We start from the raw sequence: 16,856 nt of genomic DNA on the forward strand, positions 1-16,856 counted from the left end.
CAGCAGCGGCGCTTAACCGGACGCTGGTCCCCACTCACACCAGCCCCAGCCTCTGCCAAAAGACAGCACTGCACGCGCTCACCACACCACCACATGCAGCACAGGTTTCACTTGCACTGCATTCACGGACGTGAGCCACTATAACAGTGCACGTCCCCCACCGCAGCATCATACTGGACTTTGAGAAGAACTGATCCCACACCAACGGACCTGGGCACCTACCAGTAGGTCAGCACCCATTCTCCTCACCAGTGCGGGACTCCGCAAAGTGGGAGCACCCCTGATCACCTCCAACAGGGCATCCCAGTTCAGAAGTCTGTTGACCATAGGTCCAGCAGGGAAGCATGCAGTAGTCAGGACCGCATGTCAAGGAGCCCCCTGAAAGGGTTGACCCTACTCCCCACACTGTGGATACACTCTGTCACCCCAAATCACCAACAACTGGGCAGAGGGCCTGATTCAGAGCCAGATGCTCTTTCAGAGCACTCGCTCTGAATCAGTGCCCTCCCTCTCTTTTTTTAGAGTGGCCTCCTGGCCGCTCACATAGCTGTGGGTGACCACCCACAGCTATAGCGAGCGGCCAAAAAGATGGTCGCGATGGTCAAGACCTTGTGGTAGGGTGTCATCTCCCGCAAGCCTTGGAGTGCTTTTGGCTCTGTCAGAGCCAAAAGTACTCCCACTGACATCACTTGTGATGTCAGTGGGGCCGGCCCCAGATGGTAGGCGTTCCCATGGGTACGCCTCCGTCTGGGCAGCAACGCCCCCGGCACACTCACCAAAGGGGGCTTGCTATCACTCAACATCAACAGCATGCCCCCTTTGTAGCGAGACCCATAGCAATGGCTTGGCCATCGATATACGGGTCTCGCGCATGCGCACGACGGAGCCGCCTCCCTCGTGCGCATGCGCACTTGGCCAACATCGACCCGCTTGCGAGTGCTCAGCACTCGCGAGCGGGTCTGAATCAGGCCCAGTGTGTGCTGCCACGAACCATCTAAGACACAGGTTCTCAAACTCGGTCCTCAGGACCCCAAAAAGTGCATGTTTTCCAGGTCTCCTCACAAAATCACAAGTGAGATAATTAGTTCCACCTGTGGATCTATTCAAATGCACCAGCAAGTAATGTTTGCTCTGTGCAGCTGCTGGGTGACCTGGAAAACATGAACCGTGTGGGGTCCTGAGGACCGAGTTTGAGAACCACTGATCTAAGAGACATTTATCTTCCAGGAGCACTGTGCCTCCTTCTGAGCAACTACTACCCTCTATGTGCACACACAGATACAAATAAACGTATTTGTTTTTTCCACCATCCATCCAGCCTCCAGTGTTTCTGTTCTACCACAACACACAGCCATCTGCTCCCCCCAACCTCCCCCCGTTAGTGCCTAAACCTAACCCCCCTTCCGCACCCTAAACTTAACACTCCCGGGGGGTTTCCCCCTCCCCCCAAATGCCTAAACTTAGCCCCCTCTTCCCCTGGCCTAACCCTAACCTTCTCTGGGGGGGTGCCTAACCCTAAGTCCACCTGGGGGTGCCTAAACCTAACCCCCCCATCCCCGGTTAAGTGTATACTTATCCCGGCTGAGGACGATCAGTCTGGCATCCTCTCGGGGTTAAAATAGGCATCAGTATTTCGATGACTATGTTAAAGCCCTTGCTGGGATTTCCTTGTCGGGACTGAGACCAAATTACATCCCATAAGCCAGTAGAGTCTCCTACAATGTTGGAGAACATTTTGTTTGCTTCTTCAACCTAATAGATGATAATTCTTAGCACTGCTATAGTGGAATAAAATAATTTAAACATCCTGGAAAAGGAATTCAAGTTGCTACACTAGAGCTTACAGAAGACGTTCTTGTGCCGGAGTCAGTGTAGGTCACATAGTCATGGTTGATCTCAATTATTCATAGTTGAATACTGCACAGGTAAATGAATATTGGCTGATTTCATGCCTTTCATGCCGCACATTTGCTAGCAATATCAGAACTCCACTAGCATACACCCCCATAGCTGTGGCGTTCTGATCGACCCTTTGCCTTTCCCCAAACCTCAACTATACCTGCTCTGTTTTATGTCTTCCGCTCCTAAGTAGCTCCTAAGGCTAGCATAGAGGAGGTCCAACAATGCAGGCACGCACCGAGAGTACCTGGGGCACGTCTGTATTGTAAAATTAGCCTGTACATCCATCAGTAGCTTCTGCTAACAGCGTACATAATGCAAACTGTTTGCACATGTGCATGGGCCAGTTTCTGATAAAAAAAAATCGTGGAAACTGCTCAGGCTTCTCCCAGTCCCGGGTGCCGTGACCGAGGCTTTCAGCATCAGCACTTAGCTCAGGCCTCCCATCAGCAGCAGGGACACAGCTGCCATGAGCTCTCCTTCATGATAAACCGGTCTGATGTCAGGGCCAGGGTGGTAGGTGGGAGCCACCTCAGAGGTGGAAAAGAGGAGAAAAAGGAGGTGATGATGGGAGGGGACTGCATCCTCCTCCCTCTTTGTTATTGCCCATGGCTCCACCTTTCCCACCTTCTGTTCAGTCCCAGAGCCAGATTAAGATCACAGAGGACCCTATGCAAAATACTACCTCAGGGCTACATATTAATGTATATATAAATACATACAGTGTATACTTTTCTTTCACAGCTCTCCGCACTCTCTCAGATATTCCTCCTTCTTACACATATCTACTCCCCTCAAACACACACAACAATCTCCCCTCATTCAGATCCTGCCACAGTTCTCTCTCTCTTACGCAGCTCTCCCCCTTACACAGCTCACCCCCTTACACAGCTCACCCCCTTACATAGCTCACCTCCCCTTCCACAGCTCACCACCTTACACAGCACACCCCCTTACACAGCTCTCCTCCTTACACAGCACACCCCCTTACACAGCTCTCCTCCTTACACAGCTCACCTCCTTACACAGCTCTCCCCCTTACACAGCTCTTCCCCTTATACAGCTCACCCCCTTCCACAAGTCTCCCCCTTACACAGCTCACCCTTTATACAGCATACCCCCATACACACCTCTCCCCCTTTCACAGCTCACCCCCTTACACAGCTCACCCCCTTACTGTACACAGCTCTCCCCCTTACACAGCTCACCTCCCCTTACACAGCTCTCCCCCCTACCCTCACACACACAGTGCTCCCCCCTCACTCAGATCTCCTCACTTAGATACCCCTCTTCACACACAGACACACACACACAGTTCCCCCTCCTCACACTGTTTCAGGGCGCTGGAAATCATCCATTAGATTAGGGGTGGGGGGTGGGAATCACCTGCTGATGAGCAGAGCGTGAAGCACATAAAGAGATCAGTGCCTCCATATTGCAGGCGTGGCCACAACCGCCGCTCTGTCCGCACCAAGGATGTCATTCAGACCCACTCGCAAGATGCGTTCGCTTGTAAGCAAAAAGGGGCTGGATATTTAAATTAAGCACTCACACTGCATCGCGTAAGGACGCCCTCTATGTCTTAGTGAGCTACGGCAATGAGCGCTCGCTAGTGTACAAAGATGCCCCCTTTCCACTCGCAACACACGTCATCTCCGGGAATTGTAGGATTAATCGGTAACATTGAGAGCCATCGGAGCTGCTCGCAGCCCCTGAGGTTGCCTTACCCCGCCGCAAGCACTGCGAACAGTGCAGGCAGAAATACATGCAGGTGTACATTGACGCTACGTTGCTAATTATGCACGCCCTTTAAATGGCATTTTGCTGGCCTGACACGCCTGCGTTCGCACATCCACTCCCCTGTACACCAGCACCTTCCCCTGTTACCACCCACAAACGGCACTATCTGTCACTCAAAGCAGCAACCTGAAAGTGGCTTACGAGCAACCAAAATCAGATCGCAAAGAGCGGCTTGCGCACGCGCACTGTGAATTATACGCATGCGCAGATGGGCAAAAATCGCTCAAGCGAGCAAGCGCAACCTAGTGACCGTGTCTGAATCAGGTCCCATGGCCTACTGTCTGGAGGCACTGATCTCTTTATGTGTTTCACGCACAGCTCAGCAGGTGCTCTGCTGTTCGTTTGATGGCTGTTCTCCAGCACCCTTGCCGGAGAAGGCGTATGGAGCAGGTGCTCCACTGCAGCCACCCTCACTACACCCCTGCTCACATTAATATAGGTGTAATGTAAATTGCAAAGAGGAAGCTTCCCATAGGTGTTCCCACGCCAGTGAAAGCTGCTTGGGGCAGTAATTACAGTAATAAGCTGTGCACCCTGTGGAATTTTACTCTAGCACATGTATTCTGTCAATTTAAGTTAAATGATCAGTGCTATACAGAAATAAAGAAGACCTTAAGATCATCAAAGCATTCTATTCCCCCAATTGGACATCTACTCCCAGCGTGATACTGCCACTGTTTGCTGTTTTTCTCTTCACTTCAGTATTTCCCTACAGGCTGGCCATACTCCACTGGCACAGTTCAGTACAGAGGGGGGCACTATGACATGCACTTTCTCCGGGCCCCATGGTTCCACGCTACTCCTCAGAGAGGGGTATAATGGCCGATGGATTGTACAATAAGTCCCCCTTACCCTGGCAGTGCCTACACAGGGAAAAAAACACATTCTGCCACTATGAGTAAAACTGTGTAAATAGGTCCAGGCTGATGCACATGCAAGATTAGTGATTGAGTCTTGACTAGTTAAAGGGACAGAGGACTGATTACACACTGCCAGCCTGTGTGTACAAAGCAGAATAAAATGAAGCAGAGCCCCATGTAAAACACATTCATATATTCCTTCTGGAGTGTGTGTGTGTGTCTGTGTGTGGTGTGTGTGTGGCATATTTTTATCATTAATGAATAATGCATAGTAAAGTATTACTATTAAGTTATAACAACTACTGTTCCTGAAAATCCTGCACAATGGCTATTATATGCTACATTGCTGTGAGTGTCAATTGCCCGCTGAACAGCAGTAGGAGTGCTCTATAATAGCAGGTTACTTATGGTAAGAGGAACCCCCAGAGCATTCAGTAAAACCACCTTTCACTCCGCAGACAGGGTGGCAGAGTTAGCGCATCCTGCCACATCTATCACTAGCCTTTATATGTAATTTTATGTTGTACTTAGAGGAGATATATTGTTGGATAGCATGATCCCTAATCCTCTGTGCTTCTTCCATAGGTGAAGATTTCCTCCAACCCAATCTCTACCTCTTCCTTTATAGGCGTCCATGGGTGTAGCAATAAAGGGTCCAGAGGGTGCCATTGCTATGGGACCCAGAGGCTTAGGTAGCCCTGGATACAGGCCATATTGTTGTCAACCATGCCCTCTAAACAATTGACACGTTGCCCAGCTTGATAAGAGGAACTTATCAGAGCTTATATAGGTGGTGATCGCTATCTCTCCCTCTCAGTTATGCTCCACACTGATATGATCCATCTCTCATGCTCTTGTTTTACCCACACAGGCATAGGTAAGCTAATCTTTGAGCTCCACACTGTCATACAATAGGCTTCTCCTTGATTACTGCGTTTGTAGAGTTAGCTGGGGCTGTAGTGAGATATGTGGCATAATATAAACTGGGAAAAGTACAATGTGGCATAATATGAACTGGGGACACTGTGACATAATATGTACTAGAGGCACTGTTTGGCATAATTTGTACTGGCAGCACTACGATGTGGCATATTGTAAAATGGTGGCACTACAATGTTGCATAAAATAATATTGGGGCACTGTAGGTATAATGTGAACTTGGGCATTCCTATGGGGCATAAATTGAACTAGAGCACTACTATAGGTAATAACATTACTAGGCAGGCACTAAGATGGGATATACAATTTAATAATATATAATAAGTTATCTAGGGCACTATGAGGCATAATATTAACTAGGCACTACTATGGGACATAAAATAAATGTGGGTATTACTATGGGTCATAAAATTAACAACTGGTGTGGAATGAGCATTTGGGAGGGAGCACCTTCAAAATATTGCTATGGGGCCTTCAAAGTTTTGGATATACCCCTCAACACATGGCGATGTCATGATGTACACAGAGCAATGACATCTAAGTTTTTGACCCATACTGTACATGAGTGCACCTCCATACTGGTCAAGGCATTTTAGTAGACCAAGGGATTCATTTACTAAGCGATAGTTTATTGTGTGGTTTGACAACTACTATAAATTAGATGAGGTTTTAAGATTGAAACCACAATATTTACTATCCTGCAGTTTGGAGGCTGAAAACTCAAACAGGATCCTAAGTACTGAGATTTGCAATACCCTATACCGCATGCTGCACCATCCAAACTGCATTATAAAACCAGATATGAAATGCATAAATGTATCTCAGCCAATAATTTAGCCAGCGGTGGTATTGCTATGTGGATGTCTATCAGAGAATCAAATGACAATCAACCATATGGTCTTAAACACTGGAAAAGGGACAAAAATGATTGATCAAATTGATTAAATTAGTTTGGTTTAAACAATTTGTCTGAACAACTATTTGTGCCTGTTTTCCAGTGTTTGGACAAAATATACTAAGCGTCGGTTTGATGGCGGTTTCTATTCTATTCTAAACCCCGGTGGTTTGGTGGCGGTTTCTATTCTATTCTAAACCCCGGGGGTTTGGTGGCGGTTTTGCAGCAGTTTCTAAATGACAGCCCTGTTCTATTCTATTCTAAAAAATGTGATGGCAGTTTTGCAGCTGTTTTGGCCTTAGTAAATCTGCAGAAAGCCAAACCGCTGCCAAACCACAGTCAAAACACATTTTAGAATAGAATAGAACAGGGCTGTCATTTAGAGACTGCTGCAAAACTGTCACCAAACCCCCGAGGTTTAGAACAGAATAGAACCCGCCACCAAACCTCTGGAGTTTAGAATAGAATAGAATAGAAACCGCAGTTAAATCGCTGCTTAGTAAATTTTGCTCTTTGTGAGCAAATAGTCATGTACTGCATGAGGTGAGACAGGTGAGGCAGAGCCTTTCCTGTCATACTTCAGAGTTTTGACTATAAATATTATAAGAAAGATTAAAAATAATATTATATAGATCTTCTTTGTATTATTTTAATTATTTTTTATAGTCAAAACTCTGGAGTAAAAAGTATATGATAGGTGAGGCACTGCCTCGCCTGTTTAACTGGTCTGCACATCCCTAATCAAAACACACAAAATTTCCAGCACTATATACTGCTAGCCAGTGCATCCCCCAGCCATTTACCTCACTGCACATCACTGTGAATTGATGACCTGATATAACATAGCTGAGATGCTAATGATTAAAGTTCTATCAGCTGGAGAGGTCAGTACACAATCAGCCAATAAGAAGCGACAAGCTGGTGCTGCTAGTTGTCACCATCACAACACAATGCTCTGGTCCTGGACTTCCCTGGTAACTTATGATTGGTAACGGCTCCAGAGGTGGGGCTGCTGTACAGTCCAAAATTCAAATAAGGGAGTCATATCAACTGGCAGTGAGTCCCAGCCAGTGATGTTTGGCAGCGTGTGAAATGACAGTTGGTGTGGCTCCCCTATTTGACTTTTGAACTGCGCTGCAGCCCCACCTCTTACCAGGGAAGTCCAGGACCAGAGCATTGTGTACCTCCTGGAGAGGGTCATGTTGGGAGGTATGTCATTGTGTATGGTTGCACCAGCACTAAAGCCACCGCAAGAGATACATCTCCAGGCAGGTGTATCTACCTTCAGGTCTGCATCAGTCATTATTATGAGAACACGCACCCTTTCCTTCCCTTCTTCATGCCACTGCTCCAGGGCCTAAGAAATCATAAGTACAAGAGGTGCCAAAATTTGAATACAGGTGTATATGCACATTTTATAGTATGTAGATGCAGTATGAAAATGTGTATCTGACTCAAAACAATAGTACATCCAACACTACATGAGGCTCATTCTGTATATATTTCCACAGATGCATAGTATGGGCCTGAATGTATCACAGACACACACAACGCACAGATAATACACATCACTGCTGTGTGGAATGATTACATTTCTGCTCATCCCAGTTATGTGTTTTTATTTACTGACATGTAGTCATCACATTGTATTTCCTATTAACCTTCAATGCCCTGCCTGAGATACATGGCAGTGCCCCCCCCTGCCATGGAACCTAGTGATGTCATAGTGGCAGCTGATGATGTCACTATAGGAGGTGTGATGGGTATAACAAGGCAGCTGGAGGCTTCCTGTGTCATATCTGATATTGCTGGACTAGTGACAGTACAGATATTTTTCTTCTCATTTCTGAGTGGATAAAATGATATTACGATGAAGAAGGCGGGAAATAACCATCCTAAGCACCATCAAATGACTGTAAGTATCTCTTACAGAGCCATGGACTCACTGTATTACTGATGGGTAATGGTAATAGGTCACTGCTATATGATTTCATATAAGTTCAGAGTTAGATACATTAGTTTTAAAAACTCCCTTTTTCTTTGTATTTACTATTAATATATGTTTTGCTTAGTAGCTTTCCAGATATCAGTTGTTTTTTGCCACTATAGGGAGATTATCTTGGCATTAAAAATTCTGTATTGTTCTTATGTCTGTTTCATTATTTCACAGGTCGCTCTACGCATCCGTCCGTTTAATAGGACAGAAGCTAAGAGCAGCGCCCGATGCATTATACACCAGCTCGGGCCGCAGGTAAGAAAATGCTAATAACATTATTTTAGCTTAAACAACTGAATTAGTTAAACATTAAACACAATTATAAAATTGTTTTCTTACCAATACATTTATTTATTTGATTTCTCGCATGGTTTATAGCTCTGTGTTTATAAATATGATAAAAAGAAAATGTTTTCCTTTGTGTATCAGAGGTGGAAAGCTATCCACGGTCCCCATATACCCATAAGCAAATCAGAGTAATGACCTGCTGCACAGATAGAGCACAAGAAATGGGAAATCATGGACCATTGCTGGACTATGCAAATGCTGGGCCTGCTGCAAAACACCATCACAGGGCTCCTAAGCTGCTCCTCCCTCTTACTAACCAGCTGAATATGTTTGTCAGACAGGGGTGTGACCCCACAGACCAGTAGAAAGTGGTGATCTCTCTGCTTGTGGCTTCCTATTGGTCTACAAGATAACACCCCCCTAGGCTGCACATGCAGCACCAGTTATTGCTATATCCTCTGAAGATAGTGTGAGGAAAAGATGTATCTATGTTTATACTGCAGAGAGGCCGGACAACATCTTCCATCTTGCCCTATCTGCCCAATCCAGGGCTCTCGGTTAAGTAGGGATGTCATGTACATATGTTATTGACAGTAACAATTTCCTCCAATAAAGAGGTTATGCTGAGAATTGTAGTTCTACAATAGGTAGCAAACCACTTTAGACACAAACCAATAAGTTATTATTATAATATGTCTACTGTTGGAAGGACCGCCAAGCTTATGAGTTAGACCATTCTATGTCTTAAGGGCCAAAGAACCAGTGGCTAGAAGAGTTTATATAGATATCAGCAGAATGTTCCTGGAAACTGTGCTGAAATGCTGACAAATATGACTCTATACTCCCAGATCACGTTCCCATGTGTGACTTTGCTTTTATCCATTAATATAAACTGGACTTAAGATCTTTTGCTCCATCCACAGAAGTGCTTGTAGAGCCTAGTGAAATATAGTGAACATTTCTTCTCTTTCCTTACAGACAGTACTACTGCAGGACCCTGGCGAGGATCCTGATGATGTCCTGCGCTGCTGCAGGACCAGGGAGAGGACGTTCACCTTTAATGAGGTGTTTGATCAAGCAGCTACCCAGGTGATTGTAATCCTGAGATATTTACAATGAATAATAAAAGTTAATAGTATATATAATACAGTACTCAGGGACATTCTATGAGAGGAGGGTTCCTGTGTGGGGATGCAGTCGGGATGCCGATGGTCTAAATGCCGACCGTCAGCATCCCGACTGTCTAATGACCGGGTGTGGATAGCCGCAGGGGGTTAGGTTAGGGGCTCCCAGGCGGGGACTTAGGGTTAGCCCCCCCTGGGATGTTAGGGTTAGGCACCCCCCCGGAGACTTAGGGTTAGGCTGAGGGGAAGGAGGGGTTAGGCACCCCCGGGGGGAGATTAGGCACCCCTCCCGGGAGACTTAGAGTTAGGCTGCGGGGAAGGGGGGGTTAGGGTTAGGCACTTGGGGGGAGGTTAGTGTTGGGCACCCCTAAGGGAGGGTTAGGGTTAGAGGGGGAGATTAGGTTAGTAAATAGAAAAAATACTCACCTGCCCGGATCTTCACTGTCGGGATTTGAACCGCCAGCCGCGTGGCCGGCGGTAAATCATACTGATTCCCCTGTGTGCAGTCTCTGAATGGGTCCCCCCAAACCATTGTATGCAAGGTGTAGTCTCTGATACTGTGCATGCATACTGTATATCTCTGGGAAAATGGCACCACAAGGTAGATTTATTTTGAGGTAGCTGCATGGTAAGTACATACAATGGGCATATGGAGTGCGGTGTGGATCCCTCTGGATTCAGGTGCCCATGTGCACCATACACCCTACACCCATTATACATATGGCAGCGCTGCTCATGCGCATCTGGTAAAGGAAGTAAAATAGCGCATGAGAACAATTTATCATCATATGTGACTGTAGCATCAGCCATTAATGCTTGTACAGCTGCCAATTCTTATTCAGTATAGAGCATATTTTTACATTGTTTTCATGATTGCTTATGTAGCATCAATAAATGTGTCTCATTTCAGGAGCATGTCTATCAGTCCACAATGAAGAACCTAGTGGATGATATCATTTCGGGGTACAGTGCTGCTATATTTGCATATGGCCCAACAGGTAATATTAATGTTATTAATACATAAGTCTAATTGTTTATATTGTATGTGTAAAAGTAGTAAGCTGGTGAAATGAGTGATGGTAAAACGTGGACCATCTGTATTGTTAGTAATTGTGAGCTAGTAGTTTCCTTACGGGCTGTGCAATTATCTAGGTGGTTCCAGAAAGTGAGGCATTAGGTACATGGCACAATCCGGGTATGAGCACTGAATCCTCGGTCTAATGATGATAGATACAGTATAATAGAGTAACATTTAATTGATAACATGAAATCAGGGCACAAGTCATAGTTCATAAGGATAACTCTTCTATTTGGGGCATGGTAATAGCATGAGAATGGTGACAAGTGTGGTAGTTAGAAGGTAAATCGAATTTACCAAAATATTGTTATAGATTTGGTCTATAGTCTAACAATATATTACACTATAGCTATACAGATATACAGGTAAAAGTATTGAATCACATAACTATGTTACAATGTTGTTTTGTGTTTAATAAAAAGCCCCAAATGTGCAAATTTTAGATTTTGATATAGTATCTTAAATGATGTTTACATTTTAATGGTTATATTGTCAGCTTGTGATAGGCTGTGGTTACCACTGCTTCTAACTCTCACTGACCAGGGAATGGGTGCACCCATCACCAAATGTGGAGCCAGTATTTGTTTGGCAAAACAAACATACAATAGTGCACAGTCTATCCATTCACTAACAAGTGGTGACATCCCTGAGAGAGTTACCTGATGAGCAGCATCCTGATGAATATTGGCTTAGTCACATGATGTCTGTTACTGTTCATTACTGACATGACACATTGTATAATTACATATCTGCCATTCTTTCTTGTAACGTCAGTGAGTGTATGCTAAATACCTTTATATTTATCACAGGCACCGGGAAGACCTTTACTATGATGGGCAATGGTCATGAGCCCGGAGTGATATTTCTCACTCTGAAAGATCTATATAAGACCATCGAGGTGCAGAGAGGGCAGAATAAGTTCTCAGTGTCAGTGTCCTATGCTGAGGTAAGTATGTGAGGAATATGTGCTTGGTTTATATTCTATGTGTCTTATTTAGAAATGGAACTCTGGGGGTTTGCATAAGATATGCATATACATACTGCGCATGCACAGGCAGCGGCGAGCATACATAGGCCAAGTAAATTGCAACACAATTAGACATGATGCATAGGCAGATTGGGTTGTGTGTCTATTGCCGGTGCTGGAGGGCCAGATGCAACTACACAGAGTGATGATAACTGTTAGCAATTTGAGGGGGAAATTAAGACCCTCTACTCTGCTTTTTTGAAAATGCATGAGGACTGGTGCAGAACTGAAAGTTAATATGGGCCGCTGCCATGTACCCTTTCTTCTTGATATACAGCATCTGGAGAACTACAAGTAGCACATGCTCTTTGCAGAGAGTAAATGTGGATTACACACTTGTGCTTGTATTGAAGAGGGTGATTATTCCTTGTATTGCAGAGAGTGATTATACCTTAAATACATTTGCAGGTCTACAATGAAACCATTCGGGATCTGCTAAGACCGTCCTCTGGATGTTTGAACCTTAGAGAGTATCCCTATGGCAACACCAAAATAGAAGGGATTACAGAGTTCTTCCCCAGCCGTCCTGAAGAGGTGACTATCATTCGTCTGTGCTACCCTTATGCAGTGTCCATGCATCACCACTAGTCATCCCTGCCTATAGTATTATTATTATTATTATTATTAATAATAATTTTATCATCTTTTAGTTATAAGGCACCACAAGGGTTCTGCAGCACTGAACTAGGGGGAAATGGCAATGTTGTCTGTAATAAGCAGAGCCCATGACTATGTGATCGCTGGTGTAATGACCCTGCTGTAGCTATAACACATGGGCAAGTGTAACTTTATGAGTTGTTTTGTGTAACCACAAGAGTGTTGGTGCATCTATATTACTTTCTTTTTCAGGCCATCGCATTACTGACTAAAGGGAATAAGCGCCGCTCCAAGGCAGCCACAGCTGCCAATAAGAACTCATCCCGCTCCCATGTTGTTGTACAAGTCACCGTAAAGCAGACGAGCAATGATGGAGTGTGCACGGGTCGGCTGTACATGGTAGACCTGGCGGGATCAGAGCGAGCATGCCAGGTACTACTTGTATCTTACATTATCATTTAATTGTATTTCCCCTGCAATGCCAAAGTGGTACATATCATGAGTTTGCTATCCTTCTGCAGTGTTCATGCTTCACCACTAGTCATCACTTTCTACCCTACAGAGAGAATATTTGTCAGTCACATCAGTCTCTGGTCCATTGCAGCTTACACTCTAATTTCTCTAACACACACAAACACAGAACCCAGGCAATCACAAAGAGGAACATACAATGTGTTTTTGCACCATTTTGTAGTGAATGAGTTATAACAGAGCCTTGCATGTGTATAGCTTTTTTTTCTCATGTTTGTAGTAATCCGTAATCGTGGCCTTTCACCCTTAGAGCGGTGATTCCCAATCTGTTACCAGCCACCTCCCCCTTGGTTACTTACATTTATTTCAGTGACCCCCACCCTGAGACCTTACTCATAACAAATTATATACATTTTTGATTAATGTCACTTTGTAATTAATGACATAAACCAGTATCAAATTAATGATACTAATAATAAAATTAAATTTTTTCTTAGTAGCTTCAGTTAAATTACATGCAGTAAGAAAAGCATTTCAGCCAATATCACTAACTAAAACAAAGGTGAATGAATATCCACTGTCTTTGGACACAATTTAAGTAAATTGTCTAATCAGTTTTATCATACAATAGTTTGTGTTTGTACCACATCCACACTGTGACTGGAGTCAGATGTGTCTTCATTATCTTTCCTGTTTCTATGTCAGACTAAGAACACTGGCCAAACCCTGAAAGAAAGTGGATATATAAACCGCTCCCTTCTGGCCCTAAGGAACTGCATTATGGCGCTACGCAAGAGACCGGGCAGCCATATCAATTATCGCGACAGCAAATTGACCTGGCTGCTAAAGGTATGTTATTTCTATGAGATTTCCTACACACATATGACCATACACCTGTACCTGATGTCAGGGACAGGGATAAGAGAGAAGGGCCCTGTGTGCAGTCTCCATGCAGGCCTCCCCCTTCTCTTACAGGCACATGCACTAATTATACTCTGGCACTGCACTTTCTCTACTGGGCATGTGCAGAACTCTGGAAATATGGCACCCATGTATTTTTACCTCTGACTACATTGGTGATTACAGCAGCACTGGCAGAGTGTTAAGTATAGGTTATGGGTGCAGGGTGTGCGGTGTGAGACCACTGGACATGTACACCATATACTCTGCACCCATCTTCCCGGCTTTTTGTGCATGCGCAGTAGGAAGTCATCAGGGAAAATGGCCTCAGGTAATGGCCTTAGGCGAGCTCAGGGAGGACAGAAACCTCCCGTGGAGCAGAAGGGCTTAGACTCTGTGCACACTCTAGTGCCCGGAGTCTACTGCTGCTGTCAGTTTGCTGACGGCAGCCGGGGAGAGAGGAGGGGGCCCTGGATGAGGAGTGAACATAGGCCTCATCCTCTTTAATACGCCCCTGGATACACCGATGGCTGATGTATAAGCGGCATTAGTCACTTAGATATCTTTTTGAGATACAAGCTTTTAGGAATATGAGACTTTATTATGCCCTGGAACTAATGGGGCGTGTGCACTAGTGTATGGGGGTGTGGCCACAGCCCATTTGTAAATGCTGAGGCCCTGTGTAAAGGGGGTGTGGCCACAGCATCCATGCCAGAACCCCCAGTCATCAGGAATGTTGCTCCTAACACATTATTTTGCTGTTTTATCTCAGACAATGGCTGCAATCAACCATGATATTAGTAATTAGTACAATCATTTGTTTCTAACAAACATAGAAAAAAACAATAGTAAAAGATCTTTAAACTGCCAATTACAATGTGTAAGGATTCCTCAGTGATCTCTCCTATAACCAGTGCTTTATCTATCACAGGGCGCACTGAGTGGCAGGAGCAGAATGGTGATGATCACACACATCAGCCCTGCGGATGCTGCCTATGAAGACTCTCGCAGCACACTCACCTATGGGAGCAAGGCCAAGCACATCAAAACACTGGTGAGCAGCCCCCAAGCGGTAACTACATGTTTATCTATGTTACTGGGTATAACTGTGGTGGAACAAGGGATTTATTATTAAATAAAACAAACATTATGAACATTCAAAATCAGTCTTATTAGAAGATAGGTTGGAATGTGATCATTTACTTTTTATTAGAACTTCAGCTGCAAAATTAAAATATGTTAAAAATATATACTACAGGCTCAATCAGTCATAAAAGCTACGTCTGTGGTATTACATGTCTGTGCGAGGACACGTAGGTTACCCATCCATAATCTCCTGCCTCCCTGCTTTCTCTGAGTGTGCCAGTGCTCAGTAACTAACTCTCTGCTGTTTATCCTTCCTCCTGCAGGTGGAGAGGAACCGTGTTTGTGCCCCCCACAAAATCCCTGAGGCTACAGGAGAAGACAAAGCGCAGCTGAAAGACCCTCGTCCTCCAGGTATTCTTGTTTCTTGTAATGAAAAGATTGAGGGGTCTGTTTATCATGTGGACTAACAATCTGCATCACCACTTATCGCACCAATACAAATTGTAGTTACATCACAAACTACCATGCTGGGTTGTTGGGAGGTATGTACATATACTGGTCTTTACAGTTGCAGATTAGGCAAAGAAAGCAAAACCCAGGAACTATAAGAAAAAATAGGCAGCGGCGTCACAAGGGGGGTGCGGGCCGCACCTGGCTGTCACCTGCCGAAGGGTGACACCAAGGTACAGACTCCCCCTCAGTGACAAGAGCCAGGTGCTGCACTTTATTATTAAGTGCAGCACTCAGCTCCTGACACTGAGGGAGCAGGCACTGCACACAGGACAGGGCAGTCCGCACCTACTGCACCCCCCCCAGTAAAAAGTAGCACTGAACAACAGGGTTCGGGCCACGAGGCCATGCCCCCTCCTGCAAGGCCACACACACTGCTCACAAGACCATGCCCCCTTTGCAACAGTGCACACAGCATCCCTCCCTGCACCAGGTAACAACTGAAGCAAAACTTATACCAGACATAGTAGTAACTGTACTGTTTCTATATTCTTTTCCACAGAGCCAGCCCATAAGGACATAGCCCCCAGTTCCAGTAACACTGGTTCTATGAGACTCTCTGAGTAAGTACTTTGTGCAGATATCGCATGAACAATATGTAACAATATGATTTATGGATAGAAATGTAAAATGATGAAAATTTGTGTAATTTATAGATATGAATAGATTGTGATGAAGTATTTTTTTTATCTATTACTATATAAATATTGATCATAATTCAGCATATTATCTAGCTATGGGTACATTATTATATTATACTAATCTTAGGTATAGGTAAATTAGCATGGAGTCCTTTAGATGCAAATGTGTCTGTTTTCTCTTTTTAGGGCTTTGCTGCCTAAATTGTCATCTGTGGTCCCTATGCCAAGGGAAGACCTGGCAATACCTGAGGCTGTGGTCCCCATGCCAAGAGAACACCTGGCAGTACCTGAGGCTGTGGTCTCCATGCCAAGAGAACACCTGGCAGTACCTGAGGCCATGGTTCCTCTGCCAAGAAAACACCTGGCAATACCTGAGGCTGTAGTCTCCATGCCAAGGAAACACCTGGCAGTACCTGAGCCCGTGGTCCCCATACCAAGAGAATTCCTTGCAGTACCTGAGGCCGTGGTTCCTCTGCCAAGAAAACACCTGGCAATACCTGAGGCTGTAGTCTCCATGCCAAGGAAACACCTGGCAGTACCTGAGCCCGTGGTCCCCATACCAAGAGAACACCTGGCAGTACCTGAGGCTGTGGTCTCCATGCCAAGGAAACACATGGCAGTACCTGAGGCCATGGTTCCTCTGCCAAGAGAACACCTGGCAGTACCTGAGGCCATGGTTCCTCTGCCAAGAAAACACCTGGCAATACCTGAGGCTGTGGTCTCCATGCCAAGGAAACACCTGGCA

Source organism: Taudactylus pleione, unplaced genomic scaffold, assembly GCF_031769625.1.
Source record: "Taudactylus pleione unplaced genomic scaffold, aTauple2 ptg000127l, whole genome shotgun sequence".
Lineage (NCBI taxonomy): Eukaryota > Metazoa > Chordata > Amphibia > Anura > Myobatrachidae > Taudactylus > Taudactylus pleione.